This window comes from Elephas maximus, chromosome 15, assembly GCF_024166365.1.
Source record: "Elephas maximus indicus isolate mEleMax1 chromosome 15, mEleMax1 primary haplotype, whole genome shotgun sequence".
NCBI lineage: Eukaryota > Metazoa > Chordata > Mammalia > Proboscidea > Elephantidae > Elephas > Elephas maximus.
The window spans coordinates 14,254,910-14,280,222 of record NC_064833.1 but is presented as its reverse complement, the minus strand read 5'-3'; positions in this window follow the sequence as shown (position 1 = coordinate 14,280,222).

The following is a 25,313-nucleotide window of genomic DNA, read 5'->3' as shown; positions in this document are numbered from 1 at the left end:
TCTTTTGGAATACTTGAGCAGAGGAGTAAGGTCTGGAATTCATATTTAGGGTTATCTAGCTCTGGTGGTGCAGTGGGTAAGCACTCAGCCCCTAACTGAAAGGTTGTTGGTTCAAATCCACCAGTCGTTCCACAGGCTAAAGATGTGGCACTCTGCTTCTGTAAAGATTACAGCCCTGGAAACCCTATGGGGCAGATCTACTTTATCCTATAGCATAGCTATGAGCAGGAATCGACTCAAAGGCAATGGGTTTGGTTTATTGGTTTGGAGGGCGGTGGCTTGAATTTGAGGCAGAAGTGGATATTGGTTTAACAAATGAGCTCAGGAATCAAATAGACCTGGTTTTTAAGCCTGGGCTCTCTTTTACAATCTTGGGTAATTTACTTAAACTTTATCAACCTCAGATTCCTGAAACAGGTAAACAACATGCAACTCACACCACCAGGGTTCTAATGAGGAGACGCTGAAGATCAAATGATATAATTTATTTATTCAAATGATATTCTTGATCCTACTTTGTACCAGACATATAGAACTCAAAAGCTCTAGGCACTATGGTACAAAAGTAAATAAAAGAGACAAAAATGATGATGTAAGCTGTCCAGCACCTGGTAAACAATCTACTAATGATACTTTCTAATTTGATGCTTTAAGTTTCATGGGAAAGGAGCTAAGGTGGTGAGAATTGTGATTAAGGAATACAGGTCTGACTTGGGTGAGTGGGATGGAGTACGGGTGAGAAAAGGGCTCGAAGGCAGACAGACCAGCTAAGAAGCTATTGTAGCAGTACACAAAAGAAATTGTCAACCAGGGTGGGAGCAGTGGATATGACAATTGCAGAGGGGAGGGGTTCAATATGGCATAACATCTGCTAGAATTTTATTCCAACATATCCAGGAATAGGTCAGAGTGTGCAGTCTTGCCCACCACCAAAGAAGCATCACTAGACTTTCCATTGAGTGTGCATTAAGGCATCTTGACCTTTATTTGCTTCTGAGAACAGCAGTTTTCCCAGGATCCCAGTTGGGAAAGAGGCTTATAAATAAACCATTTTGCTTGTTCGCTGACTGAAACTGTCATTTGTGATATGTGCTGACTCAGGTGATGCTGAGTGAGTGGGAAGGTTAACATGAAGGTCTTTGAGGGGAAAAGAAAAAACACTGCTCTTCCCTTGAGTCAGAGGAAGTAAAATTGAGGAGGCCATGGTCTTGGCTCATTAAATGATCTCTAGTGTATTCATTAAATACCTTCTCAAGAGTTTTTATTATTGACAAAGGAGTTCTCTTTTCTCTGATTGTATATACCTTCCAAACCAAACCACCAAACCCAGTGCTGTTGAGTCAATTCCGACTCATAGCAACCCTATAGGACAGAGTAGAACTGCCCCATAGAGTTTCCAAGGAGCACCTGGAGGATTGAACTGCTGACCCTTTGGTTCGCAGCCATAGCACTTAACCACTACACCACCAGGGTTTCTTTACGTACCTTAGAGTCTAGGAAATTGCCTCCTCTTAAGGATGATAAATCATCTAACCTGCCTTCCCACAACTCTAGGACTTATCGATGTTTGAGTCTTAAGCTCACTTATAGGAAGAAAGCAACAATAGCAATAACAATGTTTATGGAGTTTTTACTACACGTTGGAGCACTTACCATCTGCTGGGTGCATATGAGTACATATCTGAATTAATCAATTTAAATAACTATATTTATGGAAGGCTTTTCTTCATCCATGAAGAAAGCAAGAGGTCATTGAAAAGACAGGGAAGAAAGAAAAGAGCAAGATGGATGTCAGAGGAGACTCTGAAACTTGCTCTCGAACGTCGAGCAGCTAAAGGAAAAGGAAGAATTGACGAAGTAAAAGAACTGAACAGAAGATTTCAAAGGGCAGCTCAAGAAGACAAAGTATCATAATGACATGTGCAAAGAGCTGCAGATGGAAAACCAAAAGGGAAGAACATGCTCGGCATTTCTCAAGCTGAAAGAACTGAAGAAAAAATTCAAGCCTTGAGTTCTAATAGTGAAGGTTTCTATGGGGAAAATATTAAATGACACAGGAAGCATCAAAAGAAGATGGAAGGAATACACAGAGTCTTTATACCAAAAAGAATTAGTCGATATTCAACCATATCAAGAGGTGGCATATGATCAGGAACTGGTGGTACTGAAGGAAGAAGTCCAAGCTGCTCTGAGGGCATTGGCGAAAAACAAGGCTCCAGGAATTGATGGAATATCAATTGAGATGTTTCAATAAACAGATGCAGTGCTGGAGGTGCTCACTTGTCTATGCCAAGAAATATGGAAGACAGCTTCCTGGCCAACTGATTGGAAGAGATCCATATTTATGCCTATTCCCAAGAAAGGTGATCCAACCAAATGTGGAAATTATAGAACAATATCATTAATATCACAAGCAAGCAAAATTTTGCTGATGATCATTCAAAAACGGCTGCAGCAGTATATCAACAGGGAATGGCCAGAAATTCAGGCTGGTTTCAGAAGAGGATGTGGAACCAGGGATATCACTGCTGATCTCAGATGGATCCTGGCTGAAAGCAGAGAATACCAGAAGGATGTTTACCTGTGTTTTACTGACTATGCAGAGGCATTTGACTGTGTGGATCATAACAAATTATGGATAACACTGCGAAGAATGGGAATTCCAGAACACTTAATTGTGCTCATGAGGAATCTTTACATAGAGCAAGAGGCAGTTGTTCGCACAGAACAAGGGGATACTGATTGGTTTAAAATCAGGAAAGGTGTGCGTCAGGGTTGTATTCTTTTACCATACCTATTCAATCTGTATGCTGAGCAAATAATCCGAGAAGCTGGACTATATGAAGAAGAATGGGGCATCAGTATTGGAGGAAGACTCATTAACAGCCTGCATTACGTACATGACACAACCTTGCTTGCTGAAAGTGAAAAGGACTTAAGCACTTACTGACGAAGATCAAAGACCACAGCCTTCAGTATGGATTGCACCTCAACATAAAGAAAACAAAAATCCTCACAACTGGACCAATAAGCAATATCATGATAAACGGAGAAAAGATTGAAGTTGTCAAGGATTTCATTTTACTTGGATCCACAATCAACAGCCATGGAAGCAGCAGTCAAAACAAAAGATGCATTGCATTGGGTAAATCTGCTGCAAAGGACCTCTTTAAAGAGTTGAAGAGCAAAGATGTCACCTTGAAAACTAAGATGCGCCTGACCTGAGCCATGGCATTTTCAATCACATCATATGCGTGTGAAAGCTGGACAATGAATAAGGAAGACTGAAGAAGAGCTGACGCCTTTGAATTGTGGTGTTGCTGAAGAATATTGAATATACCACGGACTGCCAAAAGAACGAATGAATCTGTCTTAGAAGAAGTACAACCGGGATGCTCCTTAGAAGCAAGGATGGCGAGACTGTGTCTTACATACTTTGGACATTTTGTCAGGAAGGATCAGTCCTAGGAGAAGGACATCATGCTTGGCAGAATACAGGGTCAGCGGAAAAGAGGAAGACCCTCAACGAGGTGGATTGGCACAGCGGCTGCAACAATGAGCTCACGCATAACAACGATTTTAAGGATGGCTCAGGACCAAGCTGTGTTTCGTTCTGTTGGGCATAGGGTCGCTATGAGTCAGAACCAACTCGACGGCACCTAACAACAACACTATGTGCCCCACTGTGATGAGCCCAGGAAACTTAACAGAAATAACAGAATACCCATCATCAAGGAAAGAACAACACTACTTTAAAGGAGAAGCTCACAAGAAAATGTTAAAGCATACTTCCACAGTAAAATATGGATAAGAACCTGACCAGAGCCTGCTCTGCCCACATCACCCTCCCTCTCTTAATAGCCTAGAAATCCTTAAGGCAAATTTGAATTCCTTAACCCAATCCCCTGATTTTCCAAGTCAAGATAACCTCTCTACCCCACCCCACCCTCTTTTTAGCTTTGTGATCTTTCATTGCTTTTGGTCACTCATTTCTAGTTCACTCTCATCAACATCAACAGAAACCTTTCCCTCTTACTCCTGCTCCTGAACCCTGCCAGTGAGTTCCCTGCTGAAATAGTACAATGATCATTAGCCTGGGTTCATAGGTTCAAATCTTGGCTCTGACCTTCACAACTGGGTGACCTTGAGAAAAAAATCTTTAACCTCTTTGTGCTTCATTTGTAAATCGAGAGTGAAGACTGGTTCACAAGCTAGTGTGATAATTCCATGTAAGCGTAGATAAACATATATACAGACAGGGGTGGATTATCCAGTTGTTGTCCTTAGGTGCCATTGAGTCAGTTCAGACTCATAGTGACCCTACGTACAACAGAACGACATACTGCCCAGTCCTGTGCCATCCTCACAGTTGTTGCTATGTTTGAACCCGTTGTTGCAGCCACTGTGTCAATCCATCTCATCGAGGGTCTTCCTCTTTTTCGCTAACCCTCTACTTTACCAAGCATGATGTCCTTCTCCAGGGACTGATCTTTTCTGATAACATGTCCAAAGTATGTGAGACAAAGTCTCACCATACTTGCCTCCAAGGGGCATTCTGGTTGTGCTTCCTCCAAGACAGGTTTATTCAATATTCAATATATTCAATACCCTTCACCAATACCACAATTCAAACGTGTCAATTCTTCTTCAGTATTCCTTATTCATTGTCCAGCTTTCCCATGCTTACGAGGTGATTAAAAACACCATCGCTTGGGTCAGGCGTACCTTAGTCCTCAAGGTGACATCTTTGCTGTTCAACACTTTAAAGAGGTCTTTTGCAGCAGATTTGCCCAATGCAATGCATTTTTTGATTTCTTGACTGCTGTTTCCATGAGTGTTGATTATGGATCCAAGTGAAATGAAATCCTTGAGAATCTCAATCTTTTCTCCACTTATCATGATGTTGCTTATTCATCCAGTTGTGAGGATTTTTGTTTTCCTTATGTGGAGGTGTAACCCGTACTGAAGGCTGTGGTCTTTTATCTTCGTCAGTAAAATGCTTCAAGTCCTCTTCACTTTCAGCAAGCAAGGTTGTGTCATCTACATAATGCAGGTTGTTAACGAGTCTTCCTCCAATCCTGCTGCCTCATTCTTCATAAAGTCTAACTTCTCGAAATATTTGCTCAGCACATAGATTGAATAGGTATGGTGAAAGGATACAGCCCTGACGCACACCTTTCCTGACTTTAAACCATGCAGTATCCACTTGTTCTGTTAGAACAACTGCCACTTAATCCATGTACAGATTCCCCATGAGCACAATTAAATGTTCTGGAATTCCCATTCTCCGTAATGTTATCCATAATTTGGTATGATCCATACAGTGGAAAGCCTTAGCATAGCCAATAAAACACAGGTAAACCTCTTTCTGGTATTTTCTGCTTTCAGCCAGGATCCATCTGACATCAGCAATGATATCCCTGATTCCACATCCTCTTCTAAATCCGGCTTGAATTTCTGGCAGTTCCCTGTCAATATACTGCTACAGCCACTTTTGAATGATCTCTAGCAAAATTTTTCTTGCATGTGATATTAATGATATTGTTCCATAATTTCTGCATTTGGTTGGATTACCTTTCTTGCAAATAGACATAAATATGGATCTCTTCCTGTTGGTTTGGCCAGGTAGCTGTCTTCCAAATTTCTTGTCGTAGATGAGTGAGCATTTCCAGCACTGCATCCATTTGTTGAAACATCTCAATTGGTATTTCATCAATTCCCGGAGCCTTGTTCTTCTCCAATGCCCTCAGTGCAGCCTGGGCATCTTCCTTCAGTACCTTCAGTTCCTGATCATACGTGACCTCCTGAAATGGCTGAATGTTGATCAGTTCTCTTTGGTATAGTGACTCTGTGTGTTCCTTCCATCTTCTTTTGATGCTTCCTACATCATTTAATGTTTTCCATATAGAATCCCTCGCTATTGCAATTCGAGGCTTGAATTTTTTCTTCAGTTCTTTCAGTTTGAGAAATGCCAAGTGTGTTCTTCCCTTTTGGTTTCCTATCTCCAGCTCTTTGCAGATGTCATTATAATACCTTACTTTGTCTTCTCGAGCCACCCTTTGAAATCTTCTGTTCAGTTCTTTTACTTCATCATTTCTTCCTTTTGCTTTAGCTGCTTGTCTTAGTCATCTAGTGCTGCCATAACAGAAATACCACGGTGGATGGCTTGAACAAAGAGAAATTTATTTTCTCACAGTCTAGTAGGTTACAAGTTCAAAGTCAGGGCCTCGGCTCCAGGGGAAGGCTTTCTTTCTCTGTTGGCTCTGGAGGAAGGTTCTTGTTCTCAATCTTCCCCTCGTCAAGGAGCATCTCAGGCGCAGGGAACCCATGTCCAAAAGAGGCGTTCTGCTCCTCGTACTGCTTTCTTGGTGGTATGAGGTCCCCCACTCTTTGCTTGCTTCCCTTTCCTTTTCGTATCTTGAGAGATAAAAGGTGGTGCAGGCCACACCCCAGAGAAACTCCCTTTACATTGGATCAGGGATGTGAACTGGGTAAGCGTGGTGTTACAATTCCACCCTAATCCTTTTAACATAAAATTACAATCACAAAATGGAGGATAACCACAGAATACTGGGAATCATGACCTAACCAAGTTGATATACACATTTTTGGAGGGACATAATTCAATCCATTACACTGCTCAACATTCAAAAGCAAGTTTCAGAGTCTCTTCTGACATCCATCTTGGTCTTTTCTTTCTCTCCTGTCTTTTCAATGACCTCTTGCTTTCTTCATGTATGATGTCTTTGATGTCATTCCACAACTCATCTCCTCTTCAGTCATTAGCATTCAAGGCATCAAATCTATTCTTGAGATGGCCTCTAAATTCAGGTGGAATATACCCAAGTTTGTACTTTGGCTCTTGTAGACTTGTTCTAATTTTCTTCAGTTTCAATTTGAACTTGCATATGAGTAACTGACTGTTTGATCCACAGTCAGCCCCTGGCCTTGTTCTGACTGATGATATTGAGCTTTTCCATCGTCTCTTTCCACAGATGTAGTTGATTTGATTCCTGGGTATTCCATCTGGCAAGATCCGTGTGTATGGTCACAGTTTATGTTGGTGAAGAAAGGTATTTGCAACGAAGAAGTCATTTGGTCTTGCAAAATTCTATCATGCGATCTCCAGCATCATTTCTGTCACCACGGCAATATTTTTCAACTACCGATCCTTCTTCTTTGTTTCCAACTTTCGCATTACAATCACCAGTAATTATCAGTGCATCCTGATTGCATGTTTGATCAATTTCAGACTGCAGAAGTTGGTAAAAATCTTCAATTTCTTCATCTTTGGCCTTAGTGGTTGGTGGGTAAATTTGAATAATAGTGGTATTATCTGGTCTTCCTTATAGGCATATGGATATTATCCTATCACTGATAGCATTGTACTTCAGGATAGCTCTTGAAATGTTCTTTTTGATGATAAATGCAATTCTTCTTCAAGTTGTCATTCCTAGGACTGTAGACCACATGACTGCCCAGTTCAAAATGACCGATACCAGTCCATTTCAGCTCACTAATGCCTAGGATATCATTTCATTTCATTTTTGATTATTTCTAATTTTCCTAGATTCATACTTCATAAATTTCACATTCTGATTACTAATGCATGTTTGCAGCTGTTTCTTCTCATTTTGAGTCATTCCATATCTGCAAATGAAGGTCCCAAAAGCTTGACTCCACCCACGTCATTAAGGTTGCCTCTACTTTGAGGCAGCAGCTCTTCACATAGTCATCTTTTGAGTGCCTTCCAACCTGAGGGGCTCATCTTCCGTCACTACATCAGACAATGTTCCACTGCTATTCATAAAGTTTTCACTGGCTAATTCTTTTCAGGAATAGACTGCTGGGTCTTTCTTCTTAGTCCGCCTTAGTCTGAAAGCTCAGGTGAAACCCTGCTGGTATTTGAATACCGGTGACATAACTTCCAGCATCACATAAGCCCCCACAGTATGACAAGCTGACAGATTATCCTATAGACAAGGTAAGCATGGTGCTTACATTGCGTACCAGATCATCTGTAGTGAACAATTTCATATTTTTCCACCACATCAAAGATTCTGCTTCTAGGTATCATTGGCATCTGCCTCTCTCCCAGCCCCCACAGTACCTTCCTATAGAATCAAAGGCTCCTTTCAAATTTACAATCCCTGACAGATTACTTGTGCTTACTTACAACCTGCGGTGAGCAATTTCACACGAGGGGAATGGTTCAATACAGCACATTCTGCCCTAGAATCTTTGATGTGGTGAAACCCATGTGAAATTGTTCACTACATGTGATTTGGTAAGCAAAGTAAGCGTTGTGCTTACCTTTCCTATTGGATAATCTACACATGTATAGATATATACATATCTATATGTTTACATATGTATACTTGTTGACGTACAAGTCACAATATGTAATTATCTAAGTGATATATTCATTTGCCTATTTACTACTCTATTTTTTGCCACAAAACTGCAAGCTCCACCAGAAAAGGAAATTAGCCTGTCTTGCTATTGTTCCAGCATCAGTGCCTCAAACAGTGTGTAGGTCATAGTAGACATTCAATAAATATTTTTGTAATGAATGAGTGGATGAATTGTTGGTGCTTAGTAAATATTTGTTTCTTTCTACACTTCACGCAAACACTGAAGTTTTTTGCTTCTATTTCCCAGCTGCGACCTACTGGAGGAAAATTGCATAATCATGCTAATCAACTTCATAATGAATTTATGATTTTCCAATCCTTGCCAGGCTTTAAGTGTTTCTTGATAATCCTTTAACATGTGTCTACTCAATTTCCTCTCTCTTTTCCAAAGCAGCTGTTGCTAATGGTCACCTTTCCCTTTGAGTTCCCCAGTCCTCCAGTTTACTCTTGCTTCCACTCATCTACAAAAAAAATCAAGAGTTCTTGCAACTTCACCCAGCCATTCCTGCCCCTCCTGTCTGCTTTAGACCTTACTCAACAACTCTCCTCTCATGTCTTCAGTTTCTCTTCTTCTTTTCAGTTTGTTGGAAAATGCCCTCTGCTAGCCTCTGATGAAATTCCTTAAGAGCATTAACTGTTGGCTTCAGATGCAAGTTAAGTGAAACACATACAAAGGCAAAGTATGAAAAAGACTGAATGGTAGTTCTTTAAAAATTAACATGGAATTTGTAGGTAAGGAAGAACCGTGGCCCAAGATTACAAAAGTTACACTTAACTAACAAGGTTTTCCTCTTGGCAACATATATCTACTGGGATCTGGAAAAAACAAAACACTTACATGGGATAGCAGTCATATCTTAGATTTATGTAACTCATTAAAATGATGCTTTGCATGCCATTGAACCACACAATAATTCTTTAAAATTGAGGAGCAGGTATTATTATTCCCATTTTATGAATGAGGGAACTGAGACACAGAGAACTGAAATTATTTGTCTAAGGTTACAACCCTAATAACTTTTACTATTGGAACTGGACATCAGGTCTTCTTATTCTAAATCCTAGCTCTTCTCATAGAACACTCAACCACCATTGTCCTCAGCCCATGTCACAGAGCCACAGACTCCTATTTTATTTTCTGATTTGTGCCTCATCTATAAAAGGGATAATAATATCTGAATACCACATATTTATTTGAAGATAAAGTGAATTAAAACATGTAAAGCAGTTAAAACTATGATAAATAGTAAGCTCTGGACTCATGATAACTATCCTCATGTAACAAAGGAATGGGTGATAAGGTTTTCCTTCCTCTAGGTAAAATTGGAGCCCTGGTAGCACAGTGGTTAAAAGCTCCACTGCTAACCAAAAGGTTGGCAGTTCAAATCCACCAGCTGCTCCTTGGAAACCCTATGGGCAGTTCTACTCTATCCTATAGGGTCATTATGAGTCAGGATCGACTCAACGGCAACAGGGTTAATTTTTTCAGTTTTTAGGTAATATTACGATCACTTTGAACAGGAGGTAGTCAGATGTGCATTTGTCAAGAGTCTGATAAGTGCCAGCTTATAGTACTCCCTTTGCTCTATCCTACTGTGCTTTTCCTTATTTTTGGAGTATTGATGGAGTTCTTCCATTCTGCTTTGGTAGATTCTTTAACATGGCGGGCCACCATCATGATGTGCCTGGGTTTGTCCCCTTTGCTTCCCTATAAACCTTCTTCCTATCCATGCCCTCAGTTATAATCAAGAGCAATGTGGCAGGCAGAACTTCTAGGCATGGCCCCCAAGATTCCATGACCTAATCCATGAACCTGTGACTTACCCCCATGATTGTATTATGTTACATGGCACAGTTGACCTTAAAAAGAGAGGAGTACCAGGTAGGTCTAATCTGATTACATGCGTCCTTAAAAAAAGAGAAATTTCTCCACCTGGTAGTAGAAGAGCAAGGAAGAAAGAGAAATCAGGGAGAGTCAAAGCATGAGAAGGACCTGATGTATCTTTGCTGGTTTGAAGATGGAGGAGGCCACATGAGAAGGAATGTGAGCAGCTTCTAAAAGCAGAGACAAGTCCCTGGCTGCCATCCAGCAAGGAAGTAGGCCCTCAGTCCTGTAACGGCAAGGAACTGAATTCTGCCAACAGCCTGCATGAGCTTGAAGATGATTCTTTCCCAAAGCCTCCAGATAAGTGTCTAGATGATCCATACCTTGATTTCAGACTTATGATACCCTGAGTAGAGCTCAATTTTACCTGCCTGGAGCTCCTGACCTACAGAACTGTGAGATATTAAATAAGTCCTGTTTTAAACTGCTAAGTTTGTGGTAGTTTGTTCTCGCAGCAATAGAAAACTGACACAGGGAGGAAGTTTTCATTCACTCTTCAAGGAAAATATTTGTGCTGCTTTAAATAGGGTCAGCTGACAACTGATGACTGCCCTAACAGGGAACACAATAGAGAATCCCTGATGGAGCTGGAAAGTGATGGGATGCAGACCTCAAATTCTCATAAAAAGACCAGACGTAATGGTCTGACTGAGACTAGAAGGACCCCGGTGGTGATGGTCCCCAGACCTTCTGTTAGCCCAAGACAGGAACCATTCCCAAAGCCAACTCTTCAGACAGGGATTGGGTGGGACTATAAGATAGAAAATTATACTGGTGAGGAGTAAGCTTCTTGGACCAAGTAGACACATGAGACTATGTTGGCAGCTCCTGTCTGCAGGGGAGATGAGAAGGCAGAGGGGGACCGAAGCTGGCTAAATGGACACGGAAATACAGGGTGGAGAGAAGTGTGCTGTCTCATTAGCGGAAGAGCAACTAGGAGTATATAGCAAGGTGTATATAAATTCTTGTATGAGAGACCGACTTGATTTGTAAACTTTCACTTAAAGCACAAAAAAAAATTTTTAAAAAGAATAGTATCAGCTGTTTAAGGGAGCTAAACCCAGGATCCATTTCCCAATCACCTAGAAATGCAGTCTTCACTCTGAAGCTAATGCCTCCATTCAATGTCTGAGAACTGGGGATGGGGAGGACTGACAAGAACCAACGTCTGAGATAGAGACACGGCATAATCAAGGCTTGCAGGAAGGGTTTCGTCACCTTGGTGATAAAAACTATTGCTACTTCTATACAATATTTATAGAAACATTTTGTAGATGGGTTTACAGAGAAAACTGTTAAAACTTAAGGGCATCAACTCTGGAATCAGACCACCTGGAGTAGATGCCTCTTGCTACCACTAACCAGCAGTGTAACCTTGGACAAATCAGTTTACCTTGCTAAGTCTCACTCTTCTTATCTGTGAAATAGGGATAATGACAGCACCTCATTTAATGGTCTCTTGTGAGGGTTAGATCAGAAAATGTTTATAAAGCACTTACTTCAACACCTGGCACCTATAAAGTGTTATATAAATGGTTATAATTATAACTATTCATGTATTCATTCAAAAAGTAATGTATTAATCATCTACCCTGTGCCAAGCATTGCTAGGCAATGTGAGAATACAAATAGGAATAAGGAATAGCCTCCATCCTCAAAAAAATCTCTCGGTGTAGTGTATCCATATGTAGCCTTTTCATTTATTCAAGTATGTGTATTATGTATGTTTTCCATTGTGTGTGTGTGTGTGTGTGTTTTGGGGTTGGGGGTGATGTGAACACTGTAGCCCCTGAAAACACCAAAGAACAAAGTACTGCATTCAAACTCAAAGCACCAGCCATTCGTCTTTCTCTTTTTCCTCAGAGGTGGGTGGCTGTTGACTCTGAGAACACTGATGATATGACTATTAAATCATGTCAGAGTGGTAGAGCTGGGAGGTCCCGGCAAGGCCTTCCCTTACATCCACCCCATTCTGGCACCAAGAGGGGCGTTATGCCTCATACAAGCCAACAGCCAGGCCACGGGAAAAGGGCTCCCCTTGCCAAATAATGTTGCCCAGTCTTACTCTGGGACGAGGGAAGCAAAAAGCGATCCGTCACTCTGATTGTCTGGGAGTCACAGAGTTCCTCACAGCAGATGCATTAGCTGAAGGGATAAATATTTACCCTGGGCTCATCCAAATAGCCCAGAAAAGGGATTCTGTGTTTTATCAGTAATGAAAAACACTCCCACCTAAGCATGGATTTAGAGGGTTTTGACTTTAAATCTTCCCTGACTTGAACCACTCAAACTTCCTGTGAGGGGCTGGATTAGAGTTTCCTCATGGCCTCCTAGCTGGGTGAGGGGAGAGGGCCACAGCACCAAAGGAAATGCTCTGCCCGAGGGGCAATGGTTTTTTTTTTTTTTTACTGCACAAAGTATGTGTGGCCTCAACCTCGCTCCGCATACACAGGTAACTGAAATATTTGCCCTTGGGAGAGAAGGAGCAGAATGTTCTCTTAAAATGCTCCAACTGGTGAAATAAGAGATTTTAGATAAACAGCTTTCGAGGGACCCCATTTCCTGAGCTATGCTTTGATCACATGACAACAGCGCCAGTGAAAACACTTTTATTATCCCTTTCAAAGGAGATGTTGGAAAAAGAACACTTGCCTGGGTTATGGAGGTGCCAATTTGGGCATGATGCAGGGAGGAAAGAGGAGGGGGCTGAGACAGAAGGATAAAGGCAGGTGGGGATGGTGGTTGTGCAGGCTCAAACCTTGGCTGTTTGTACTTCACATCCTCCAACCCTATTTTCCCTGTTTACATCCCTCCCCCACTTTTTGGAAGCTAGCCTTACTTGGCAGAAAGAGCTCATATTCTGGAGGGAGAATAATTGTTTTCAAGCATAGGCCTCACTCAGGGCTTGGTGTATAATAAACACACAGTAAACGCTAAATGAAAGGTTCCACCATTTTTTCTCCCATGCGGATGTCGTTTAACCTCTCTGAGCTACAATTTCTCTATCTACATTATGGGGATAAAAATGCTTATCTCCTGGAACTGTGTAAAGGTAAATAAGACAATACAGGTTTACATACCCAGCACAGAGTCTAGTGCAACATAGGAGTCCAATTAAGTGTTAGCACAAATCTTAACATTAAATGACTTTGGAATCTGGCCAATGCGTAGGCATCAAATTATTTGAAAATTGTTAGTCCAAAGGCTCAGGTTAGCAGAAGAGGTTGAGAGAGCCTAGACCAGCTGGAGACCTGCAACCTCCTTTAGTGGTGTTTGTATGTACTGAGTCATGGGTCTTCCAGCATCTCTGATACAATGGCCAGCTCACTTTACTAGAGCTGGGCAGAGGCTGCCCATGCACTCCAGAGTGGTTTCATATCTGGTAAACAAGATTGTCAATGTGGTGACAGCAATAAATGGGGAAGCACTTCTCCTCGGTCCTTAGTCTAACAATAAAAATTAGGGCTTCAAAATGGTTCTTCTCTGTTTAGTCATGGCCGAGGACATGAAACCAGAACAGACCTGAATTTTTAAACTTCAGATGAACCAGAACCATAAATTTATCGTTAGTCATCAAGTCGATTTTGACTCATAGTGACCCAGAGGACCCAGAGTAGAACTGCCCCATAGGGTTTCCAAAGAGCGCCTGGTGGATTTGAACTGCCAACCTTTTGGTTAGCAGCCATAGCACTTAACCACTATGTCACCAGGGCATAGTGGGAATGGGAAAAATTATGAGCCAAAGCCCTGCTAGAAACCTAATCTCCCTCTTAGAAAACAAGAGCAGCGAACACATCGCATAGCAACCTGATCTCTTGCTCATCAGATTTTGAGCAGAGTCTGAAATAGCAGTGTCCTACTCAAAGATGGCGGCTGACTGTGCCGCTTTGAATGTGTGTTGCTCCCCACGGTCCTGTCAATAATCCAGTTTCCTGCATCAGGCTCCTGAAAGGGCTCGCTATGTCTTTTCTGAGTCTCCCATTCCAGGGCTTTGACCTGTAATTTTTTTTTTTTTTTACTTTTATTTTTTTTAATTGTGCTTTAGGTGAAGGTTTATGGAACAAATTAGTTTCTCATTAAACAATTAACACACATATTGTTTTGTGACATTAGTTGCCAACCCTGTGATGTGTCAACACCCTTCCGTTCTTGACCTTGAGTTCCCTGTTTCCATTTGTCCAGCTTTCCCATCCTCTCCTGCCTTCTCATCCTTGCCCCTGGGCTGGTGTGCCCATTTAGTCTCTTCTACATGGTTGAGCTACATGTATTATTATTTGTTTTATGGACCACTTTAATCTTTGGCTGAAGGTGAACCTGAGGAGTAACTTCAGTACTGAGCCATACTCTCAGGGTTTCTCCAGTCTCTGTCAGACCAGAATTCTGGTCTTTTTTTGTGAGTTTGAATTTTGTTCTACATTTCTCTCCATCTCTGTCTGGAACCCTCTATTGTGATCCCTGTCAGAGCAGTAAGTGATGGTAGCCAGGCAAAATCCAGTCGTGCTGGACTCAGTCTAGTGGAAGCTGTGGTGCTTGTGGTCCATTAATCCTTTGGACTAATCCATGTGTCTTTGGTTTTCTTCATTCTCACTTGCTCCAGAGGGGGTGGGACCAGTAGATGTATCTTAGATGGCCACTTATAAGCTTTTAAGACCCCAGGTGCTACTCACCAAAGTAGGATGTAGAACATTTTCTGTATAAGCTATGTTATGCCAATTGAGCCAGATGTCCCCTGAGACCATGGTCCCAGCCCTCAGACCAGTAACTCAATCCCTGTAGGAGGCTGGATATGTCTATGAAGCTTCTATAACTTTGCCTTGGTCAAGTTGTGCTGGCTTCCACAGTATCAACCCATAATTTTTCCTGTTCTGGTTATTGCTCTGGACAACCCAAATTGTAAAAATTCAAGTCTGTTCTTGTTTCACTTCGTAGGCCATGACCAAACTGGTTCGAACTGGTTTGAAGGCCTGATAAAAACACATTTTGTCTCTCTCATCACAGTGAACACTGCTGTACTAATTCTCCAGCCCAATTTAGGCATATGTGGTAAATAGTATTCAAATTAACTTTTTTAAATGGATAAATTAATAGATGAATGAATGAATGCAAAAATGTGATAATAGACCTCTGTAATCTTCTTCTTAGGAAGAAGGGCCTGGTGTTCTATGTCCGAAAACCTTACAGATCACAACAGTCTGATCTGCAACGACTGGGCAGTGTTTCATTTCATGGTATATGGGGTTGCCATGAGTCATGGGCCAACTTGATGACAGCTAACAACAAGAACTCTTGGACTTGTTCTAATTTTCTTCAACTTCAACTTGAGTTTGCATACAAGCAATTGATGGTCTGTTCCACAGTCAGGCCCCAGTTGCATTCTGATTGATGATATTGAACTTTTCCATCCTCCCCTTTCCACAGATGTAGTTGATTTGATTCCTGTGTGTTTAATCTGGTGAGGTCCATGCGTATAGTTGTCACTTATGTTGCTGGAAAAAGGTATTTGCAATGAAGAAGCCATTGGTCTTGCAAAATTCTATCAAGTATGACCTCAAGTATATCCCACCTGAATTTACAGACAATCTCAAAGACAGATATGACGCACTAAACACTAATGACCGGAAACTGGACAAGTTGTAGAAGGACATCATACATGAAGAAAATAAGAGGTCATTAAAAAAACAGGAAAGAAAGAAAAGATCAAAATGGATGTCAGAAGAGACTTTGAAAGTTGCTCTTCAACATAGAGTAGCTAAGGCAGAAGGAAGAAATGATGAATAATCTGAACAGAAGATTGCAAAGGTTGGCCCAAGAAGACAAAGTAAAGTATAATGAAATGTGCAAAGACCTGGAGGTAGAAAACACACTTGGCATTTCTCAAGCCAAAACAATTGAAGAAAAAATTCAAGCCTCTAGTTGCAATACTGAAGGATTCTACAGGGAAAATATTAAACAATGTAGGAGGCATCAAAAGATGATGGAAGGAATACACGGAGTCACTGTACCAAAAAGAATTGATCAACATTCAACCATTTCAGGAGGTAGCATACAATCAAGAACTGATGATACTGATGGAAGAGGTCCAAGCTACACTGAAAGCATTGGTTAAAAACAAGGCTCCAGGAATTGATGAAATACCAATTGAGGCATTTCAACAAATGAATGCAGCACTGGAAGTACTCACTATTCTCTGCCAAGAAATTTGGAAAGCAACTACCTGGCCAACTGACTGGAAGAGATCCATATTTGTACCCATTCCAAAGAAAGGCAATCCAACAGAATGCAGAAATTATCAAACAACATCATTAATATCAAACACAAGTAAAATTTTGCTAAAGATCATTCAAATGTGGTTCCAGCAGTACATCAACAGGGAACTGCCAGAAATTCAACCCAAATTAAGAACGGTTGGAACAAGGGATATCATTGTTGATGTCAGATGGATCTTAGCTGAAAGCAGAGAATACCAGAAAGATGTTTACCTGCATTTTATTGGCTATGCTAAGGCATTCAACTGTGTGGATCATAACAAATTATGGGTAGCATTGTGAAGAATGAGAATTCCAGAACACTTAATTGTGCTCATGAGGAACCTATACTCAAACCAAGAGGCAGTCCTTTGAACAGAACAAGGAGATAAGGCGTGGTTTTAAGTCAGGAAAGGTGTGTGTCAGGACTAGATCTTTTCACCATACTTATTCCAACTGTATGATGAGCAAATAATCCAAGAAGCTGGACTATATGAAGAAGAAAGAAGCATCAGAATTGGAGGAAGAGTCATTAACAACCTGCCATATGCAGATGACATAACTTTGCTTACTAAAAGTGAAGAGGACTTGAAGCACTTACTGATGAAGATAAAAGACTACAGCCTTCAATATGGATTACACCTCAACATAAAGAAAACAAAAATTCTCACAATGGGACCAATAAGCAACATCATGATAAATGGAGAAAAGATTGAAGTTGTCACGGATTTCATTTTACTTGGATCCACAATCAACATGCATGGAAGCAGCAGTCAAGAAATCGAAAGACGCACTGCACTTGAGAAATCTGCTGCAAAAATCTCTTTAAGGACTAAGGTGTGCCTGACCTAAGCGATGGTGTTTTCAGTCACTTCATATGCATATTAAAGCTGGATAGTGAATAAAGAAGAGCCAAGAAGAATTGGTTTCTTTGAATTATAGTGTTGGTGAAGGATATTGACTATACCATGGACTGCTAGAAGAAAAACAAATCTGTCTTGGAAGAAGTACAAGCAGAATGATCCTTAGAAGCAAAGATGGCAAGACTTCCTCTCACATACTTTGGACATGTTGTCAAGAAGGACCAGTTCCTGGAGAAGGACATTATGCTTGTTAGAGTAGAGGGTCGGCGAAAAAGAGGAAGATCCTAAACAAGATGGATTGACACTGTGGCTGCAACAATGGGCTCAAGCATAACAAGGATTGTGAGGATGGCATAGGACCAGGGAGTGTTTCGTTCTGTTGTACACAGGGTCACTATGAGTCAAAACCTACTCTACTGCACCTAACAACAACAACAACATTTTTGGGGGTTTATAATGTGCTTTCAAACTTTTTCCCATTCCCATAGGTCACTTACCTTCCAAGTTAGTGTGAAGTTACCCTAGCTACTTTGCCATCATAAGCTGGCTTTGAGCTACTAAAGACGCTGGCAAGAATATTTGCATGGCGCATTCACACTCCAAAGGTGTTTAGAGAAGAAAGGAAATGTCTGATTCTCTCTATCAGTGCGGCTGCTGCTGCATAGTGATGCTAATCTTTTACCCATCTTTGAGTCCTCTTGTTCATTCCAGGAGCTGAGGAATGAAATGCCTCCACCACAGGACAGCCTCTCCGACTTCAGTTTTTCCCATCCCATAATGCAATTTTTTCCCAAAGAGAAAAACAGATGGAGCCCAGATTCCAGGAAGACCACAACCTGACTCAGTCTTTGCTTGTTTGGGTGGCCTTTGAATTTTGATCCTACCACTTGGTCTGAATGGACAGTAAGTGTATTATTTTAATTCTTTCTCTCTTTCTAAAGATTCAAAAAGCATATGAAGCCCTGGTGGCACAGTGGTTAAGAGCTCTACTGCTAACCAAAATGTCGGCAGTTCGAATCCACAAATATACTTTGTTCAGGAATTTTGGTATAAACACAATAGACCAGATTCTTGAAAGTATGGAGGGGGATACAGGTAATTAACAAGTAAACAAACAAATGAGCAACTAAGTTCAGATGTATTAGATGCTACAAAGAAAATAAACTGTGAAGAACGTAGAGCTACCCTTAGGGTTATTTTCATTCATTTGTTTATTCCATCAGTCATTTCTCAAGCATTTATAGAGTGCTTACTATGCACAAACATTATTTGGTGTTAAAGGTAGAGCAGTAAACAAAATACAATCTTTGTCCTCAGTAGCTTACATTTAGGTAGGAAGTCAGAAGTTAAATATCAAATTATAAAAAAAAAAATTGTAAAAGAGAAGTTCAGGGTGCTGAGAGAGTATAAAACAAAGCATTGTAATGTAGTCTCAAGCTTTCAAGGAGTATTTCTGTAGTAGATTGTTACAGTAATGGCTACCCATGACTCATACTTTATCCACACCCTTGTGAGGTGCTCTTTCTCACTGGCTTGGGTATGGCCATAAGATTAGCTTTGGCTGATGGGACATAAGCAAAATGAAGTGCACAGAGCTGTGAACAGCACATATACACTGGGGTTCACCCTCTCTTGCTGCTGGGAACTCTTCTGCCACCACATGAAGAAATGCAGGCTAATCTTTAAGAGACAAGTGACCAAGCCAACAGCTAGCACCAATGGCTAGATGTATGCTTGAGGATGCCTTAGACCATCCAGCCACAGTCAAGATGCCAGATGACTGTAGCTGCATAGGTGACCCCAGGTGAGACCAGCAGAAGACCTACCCAGCAAAACTGATCCCAAATTACTGACCAAAAGAATCAGGAGCAAACAGAATTGTTGCTGTTATAAGCCAGTAAGTTTTGGGGTGGTTTGTTGCATAGCAAAAACAAATGGATATAGAAATCAGTATCTAGAGGTAGGTTGTTATCATACAAAAACTTAAAACATGAAGTATTAGCTTTGGAGCTGGGCAATAGATGGAGGATTGAAAACTGATGAAAAGATGGTTAGCAAGGTCTTATCAAAAGGTAAAAAAAAAATTAGTGGAACCTGGAAAAATGCTAAGGAAAGTGCTTTTGGAAGTTGGAAACCAGATGATTTGTGTTATGTAGCAGTGCCAAACTGTCATCTTTGTTAACTTAACCAAAAAAGCCCACTGCCATTGAGTTGATTCCGACTCATAGTGACCCTATAGTACAGAGTAGAACTGCCCCGTAGAGTTTCCAAGGAGCGCCTGGCGGATTTGAACTGCCGACCTCTTGGTTAGCAGCCTTAGCACTTAACCACTATGCTACCAGGGTTTCCAGTTTGTTAACTTAGAATACAGAGAATGTTCCTTATAAACTTGCAGATCTCGTTAAGGAGATTACTAGAAAGAACATTGAAAGTACCTTCTTTTAGCTGTATATGATAAGGTACAGGAAGAGAGGGAAGAGCTGAAGAGAGAACTGTTCACTTTGTAAGCATAATTTAGTAGGACTTGTCAGGGGCCAATTCGGAATCGACTTGATGGCAACAGGGGATTTTTTTTTTTTTTTTTTTTGGCTTTAGTCAGTGTCCACCTTAATGGCAGCTGACAGCAACAACAGTAATATAACCAGGACTTTTCGAGTTAGAAAATAAAACTTTCACAGCTTCAGTCTTTCCAGCTAGCAAAAGATTCTCTAAGTATTCTCAGGATAAGGAACAAGTCAAGGATGTGGCTATACAACTCATTAAGACTTCTGAAAGATTTAAAGTTATGTCTAATAGACCTTCTCAGTTAGACAAAATGCTTCAAAGAAGCCTAATCCCCAAATATTCCAGAATAAGTATGGTGAGAGAAGGCTATCTCCAAAAGAATTTGGGGTGTGAATTTTTTTTTTTTTTTTTTGTACTTTAGATGAAGGTTTACAGAACAAACTAGTTTCTTATCAAACAGAACACACATTGTTCTATGATATTGGTTAACAACCCCACGACAGGTCAATACTTTCCCTTCTCAACCCTGGGTTCTCTATTACCAGCTTTCCTGTTCCCTCCTTCCTTTCCAGTCCCTGCCCCAGGGCTGGTGTGCCCCTTTAGTTTTGTTTTTTCCCATGGGCCTTTTCAGTCTTTCACTGAAGAGTGAACCTCAGGAGTGGCCTCATTACTGACCTGAAAGGGTGTCCAGGGACCATACTTTTAGGGTTTCTCCAGTCTCCGCCAGGCCAACAAGTCTGGTCTCTCTTTTTGAGTTAGAATTCTGTTTTGAATTTTTCTCCAGCTCTGTCTGGGACCCTCTATTGTGATGCCTGCCAGAGCAGTCAGTGGTGGTAGCCAGGCACCATCTCGTTGTTCTAGACTTAGTCTGGTGGAGGCTGTGGCAGATGTGGTCTATTAGTCCTTCAGACTAATCTTTCCCTGTGTCTTCAGTTTTCTTCATTCTTCCTTGCTCCTGAAGGGGTGAGACCAGGGGAGTATCCTAGATGGCTTCTCACAGGCTTTTAAGACCCCATATGCTACTCACAAAATAGAATGTAGAACATATTCATTATAAACTATGTTATGCCAGTTGAGCTGGATATTCCCCTAGGTCATTGTCCCCACAGCCCTCAGCCCAGCAATTTGGTCCCTCAGGGAGTTTGGATGTGTCTATGGAGCTACCATGACCTTGCCTTGTAGAAGTTGTCCTTTTGTGATTGGCTTATTTTCACTCAGCGTAATGTCCTCTAGATTCATCCATGTTATGAGAAGCTTCACAGATTCCTCATTGTTCTTTATCGTTGTGTAATACTCCATTGTGTGTATGTACCACAGTTTATTCATCTGTCGATGTGCATCTAGATTGTTTCCATCTTTTTGCTATTGTGCGCAATTCTGCAGTGAACATGGGTGTGCAAAGGTCTGTCCATGGGATGACTCTTATTTCTCTAGGATATATTCCTAGGAATGGGATTGCTGGATCATATGGTATTTCTATTTCTAGCTTTCTAAGGAAGCACCATATCATTTTCCAAAATGGTTTATCATTTTGCATTCCCACTAGCAGTGCATAAGAGTTCCAATCCCCCTGCAGCCTCTCCAATATTTATTTTCTGTTTTATTGATTAGTGCCAGTAATGCTGGAGTGAGATGGTATCTCATTGTGGTTTTGATTTGCATTTCTCTGATGGCTAGAGATTGTGAGCATTTCCTCATATGTCTGTTGGCCGCTTGAATGTCTTCTTTGGTGAAGTGTCTGTTCTTATCCTTTGCCCATTTTTTAATTGGATTATTTGTCTTTTTGTTATAGAGGTGTTGAATTTTCTTGTAGATTTTAGAGATTAGACCTTTGTCTGATTTGTAATAGCCAAAAATTCTTTCTCAGTCTGTAGGTTCTCTTTTTATTCTTTTGGTGAAGTCTTTTGATGAGCGTAGTGTTGAATTTTTAGAAGATCCCAGTTATCTGGCTTATCCTCTGGAGCTTGTGTGTTGTTGGTTGTGGTTTGTATCCTGTTAATGCCATGTATTAGGGCCTCTAGGGTTGATTCTATTTTTTCTTCTATGAACTTGATGGTTTTTCACTTTATATTTAGGTCTCTGGTCCATTTTGAGTTAGTTTTTGTGTATGGTATAAGCTAATTTTCTACTTTTGTGGTGCCTTTGCCTGGTTTTGGTATGGCTTCATAGAATGTATTAGGAAGCATTGCTTCCTTTTCTATGTTCTGAAATAGTTTGAGTAGCATTGGTGTAAACTCTTCTCTGAATGTTCGCTATTATTCTCCAGTAAAGCCCCCTGGGCCAGGGCTTTTTTTTTTTGTTGGGAGTTTGATTATTACCTGTTCAATGTCTTCTCTTGTTATGGGTCTGTTCAGATTTTCAACATCATTTTGTGTTAGTCTGGGTAGGTAGTATGTTTCTAAAAACTTGTTCATTTCTTCTAGGTTTTCAAATTTGTTGGAGTATAGTTTTTCGTAATACCTTGTTATGATCCTCTTTTTTTCAGTTCAGTCTGTTGCAATGTCCCCCATTTCGTTTCTTATTTGGGTTATTTGCATTCTCTCCTGTTTTTCTTTTGTCAATCTGGCCAGCGGCTTGTCCATTTTGTTGATCCTTTCAAAGAACCAACTATTGGTTTTGTTGATTCTTTCTATTGTTTTTCTATTCTCTATTTCATTTATTTCTGCTCTGATCTGTATTATTTCCTTTCTTCTGGTGGCTGTGGGCTTCCTTTGTTCTCTTTTTATTTGTTCAAGTTGTGTAGCTAATGTTTTGATTTTGTCCCTTTCTTCTTTTTTGATGTGTGCATCTATTGCTATAAATTGCCCTTTGGGGACTGCCTTTGCTGTGTCCCAAAGGTTTTGGTATGATGTGTTTCATTCTCATTTGATTCCAGGAATTTTTTAATTCCATTTCTGATTTTTTCTATTACCCAGTGGTTTTTAAGCAGGGTGTTGTTCAGTTTCCATGTAATTGATTTTTTTTCCTTACTCTTTCTGCTGTTAATTTCTACTTAGATGTCATTGTGGTCAGAGAAGATACTTTGTATTATCTCAATGTTTTGGATTTTGTTAAGAGTTGCTCTGTGGCCTAAGATGTGGTCTATTCTGGAAAATGTTCCATGTGTGTTGGAAAAGAATGTGTACTTCGCAGCTGCTGGATAAAACGTTCTATATATGTCTCTGAGGTCAAATTGGTTGATTGTGTTCTTTAATTCTTCTGTATCTTTACTGAGTTTCTTTCTAGATGTTCTGTCCTTTACCAAGAGTGATGTGTTGAAATCTCCTGTGGTTATTGTGGAACTGTCAATTTCTCTTTTCATTGCCGTCGGAGTTTGTTTTATGTATTTTGGAGCCCTGTCATTGGGTGCATACATGTTTATTACGGCTAAGTGTTCATGATTGATCGTCCCTTTAATCATTATATAGTGCCCTTCTTTGTCTTTTATGGTGGATTTTGTTTTATACTCTATTTTATCTGAGATTAGTATTGCCACTTCTGCTCTTTTTTGGTCGTTATTTGCTTGATATATTTTTCCATCCTTTGATTTTTAATAAATTTTTGCTTTGTTTCTAAGGTGTGTCTCTTGTAGACAGCATATTGATGGATCTTGTTTTTTTATCCATTTTGTCACTCTATGTCTCTTTATGGGCACATTTAGGCCATTTACGTTCAGTGTAATTATTGATAGGTGTGAGTTTATTGCTTTTTTGTAGTGCTTTTTTTTTTTTGGAGGGGGGCTGCTAACATTTTCTATGCTCCTCTTACTCTCCTGTGCAGAGTTCCTTCTGTTTGTGGATTTCTTTTTCATTTCTTTTGTTTTTGTAGACTTTGTTTTTATTGAGACTTTATGTTTTTCTTCTTTATTTTGATAAGTAGGTTTGTTAACTTTCTTTGAGGTTACCTTGAAATTTACTCTTATCATAGGTTTGAACCAGTCTATTATTACTTGGTATTGCCTTGCCTTCCTCTCCATTAGAAAGTTCTATACCTACACCATTTATTCCCTCTTTTAGTGTTCTGCCATTGTTGTCATTTACAGATTAACTTCTCTGGTTCCCTGTTACAATTCTTTTGGTTTTGGATAGTCCTTGAGAGTTTGTTTCCTACATTGGTATCTGGCTGGTACAATCTTGTGTCCTAGATTCAGGCTATGGTCTGATGTTGTTTGTTCTCAGACCAAAGAACTCCCTTTAATAATTCTTGTAGGTTTGGTTTGGTTTTTAAATATTCCCTTAATTTCTGTTTATCTGGAAATGTCCTAATTTCACAATCATATTTAAATGAAAGTTTTGCAGGATATATTATTCATGGTTGGCAATGTTTTTCTTTCAAGGTTTTATATATGTCATCCCATTGCCTTCTTGCCTGCATGGTTTCTACCAAATAATCAGAGCTTAGTCTTATTGTTCCTTCTCTGTATGTGACTTTTTGTTTTTCTGAAGCTGCTCTCAGGATTTTTTCTTTGTCTTCAGTTTTAGTGAGTGTGATTATGATAAGTCTTAGTGTTTTTCTTCGGTCGTCTCTCATATATGGGGTTAATGGAGCTTCTTGGATAGTCAGCTTTTCATCATTCCTGATATTAGGGAAGTTTTCTGTCAGCAATTCTTCAATGATCCTCTCTGTGTTTTCCATTTTCTCTCCCTGTTCTGGAACTCCGATCACTCGCAAATTTTTGCTTTTGATTGTATCCCGTGTTATTCTCAGGGTTTCCTCATTTTTCATCATTCTTTTTTCTGATTTTTCCTCAGAGCTGTATCCAAGTGTTTGTCTTTAATTTCACTGATCCTGTCTTCCATCATTTCAAACCTGCTCCTCAGTCCTTTTATACTCTCTCCATTTCTGAAATCTTGTTGTTTATCTTTTGAATTTCTAATTGTTGTTTTTGTATGACTTTTAGTTGTGAATTTTTTAGCATTTTGTTCCTGTATTATTTTCCTGACTTATTCCATTTTTTTGTCTGTATTTTCCACAAATTTGTCTGCCTTTTCCAAAAATTTTTCTGTTTTTTCCCTCATTTTTGTCTGCTTTTTGCTTCAACTCTTGGATAGCTCTGAATATTAGAGACTTGAATTCCATGTCAGGTAGTTCTAGTGCCTTTTCTTCTACTGGAAAGTCATCTTGTGTTTTATTTTGGACACCTACGGGAACCATCATCTCCTGTTCTTTTATGTTTTGATATTGTCTGCTGTCTTTAGGACATTCAGTAGTTATTTTCTTCATTTCTTGATTGTAGATTTGGTTGTTTCATCCTGATTTTTTGTTTTATTTGGTTATGTCTGAGCAGGTGGGCTGTGTGTTCTTTGTTGTTTGCTTGTCTGTCATTGCGACACTTTTCACCTGCTTGTCCAATGGGCTGGGTCAGTCACTCAGCTATGGTGCAGCACAGCAGGTCTAGCTTCAGGTAAGGAGCTGGAATGAG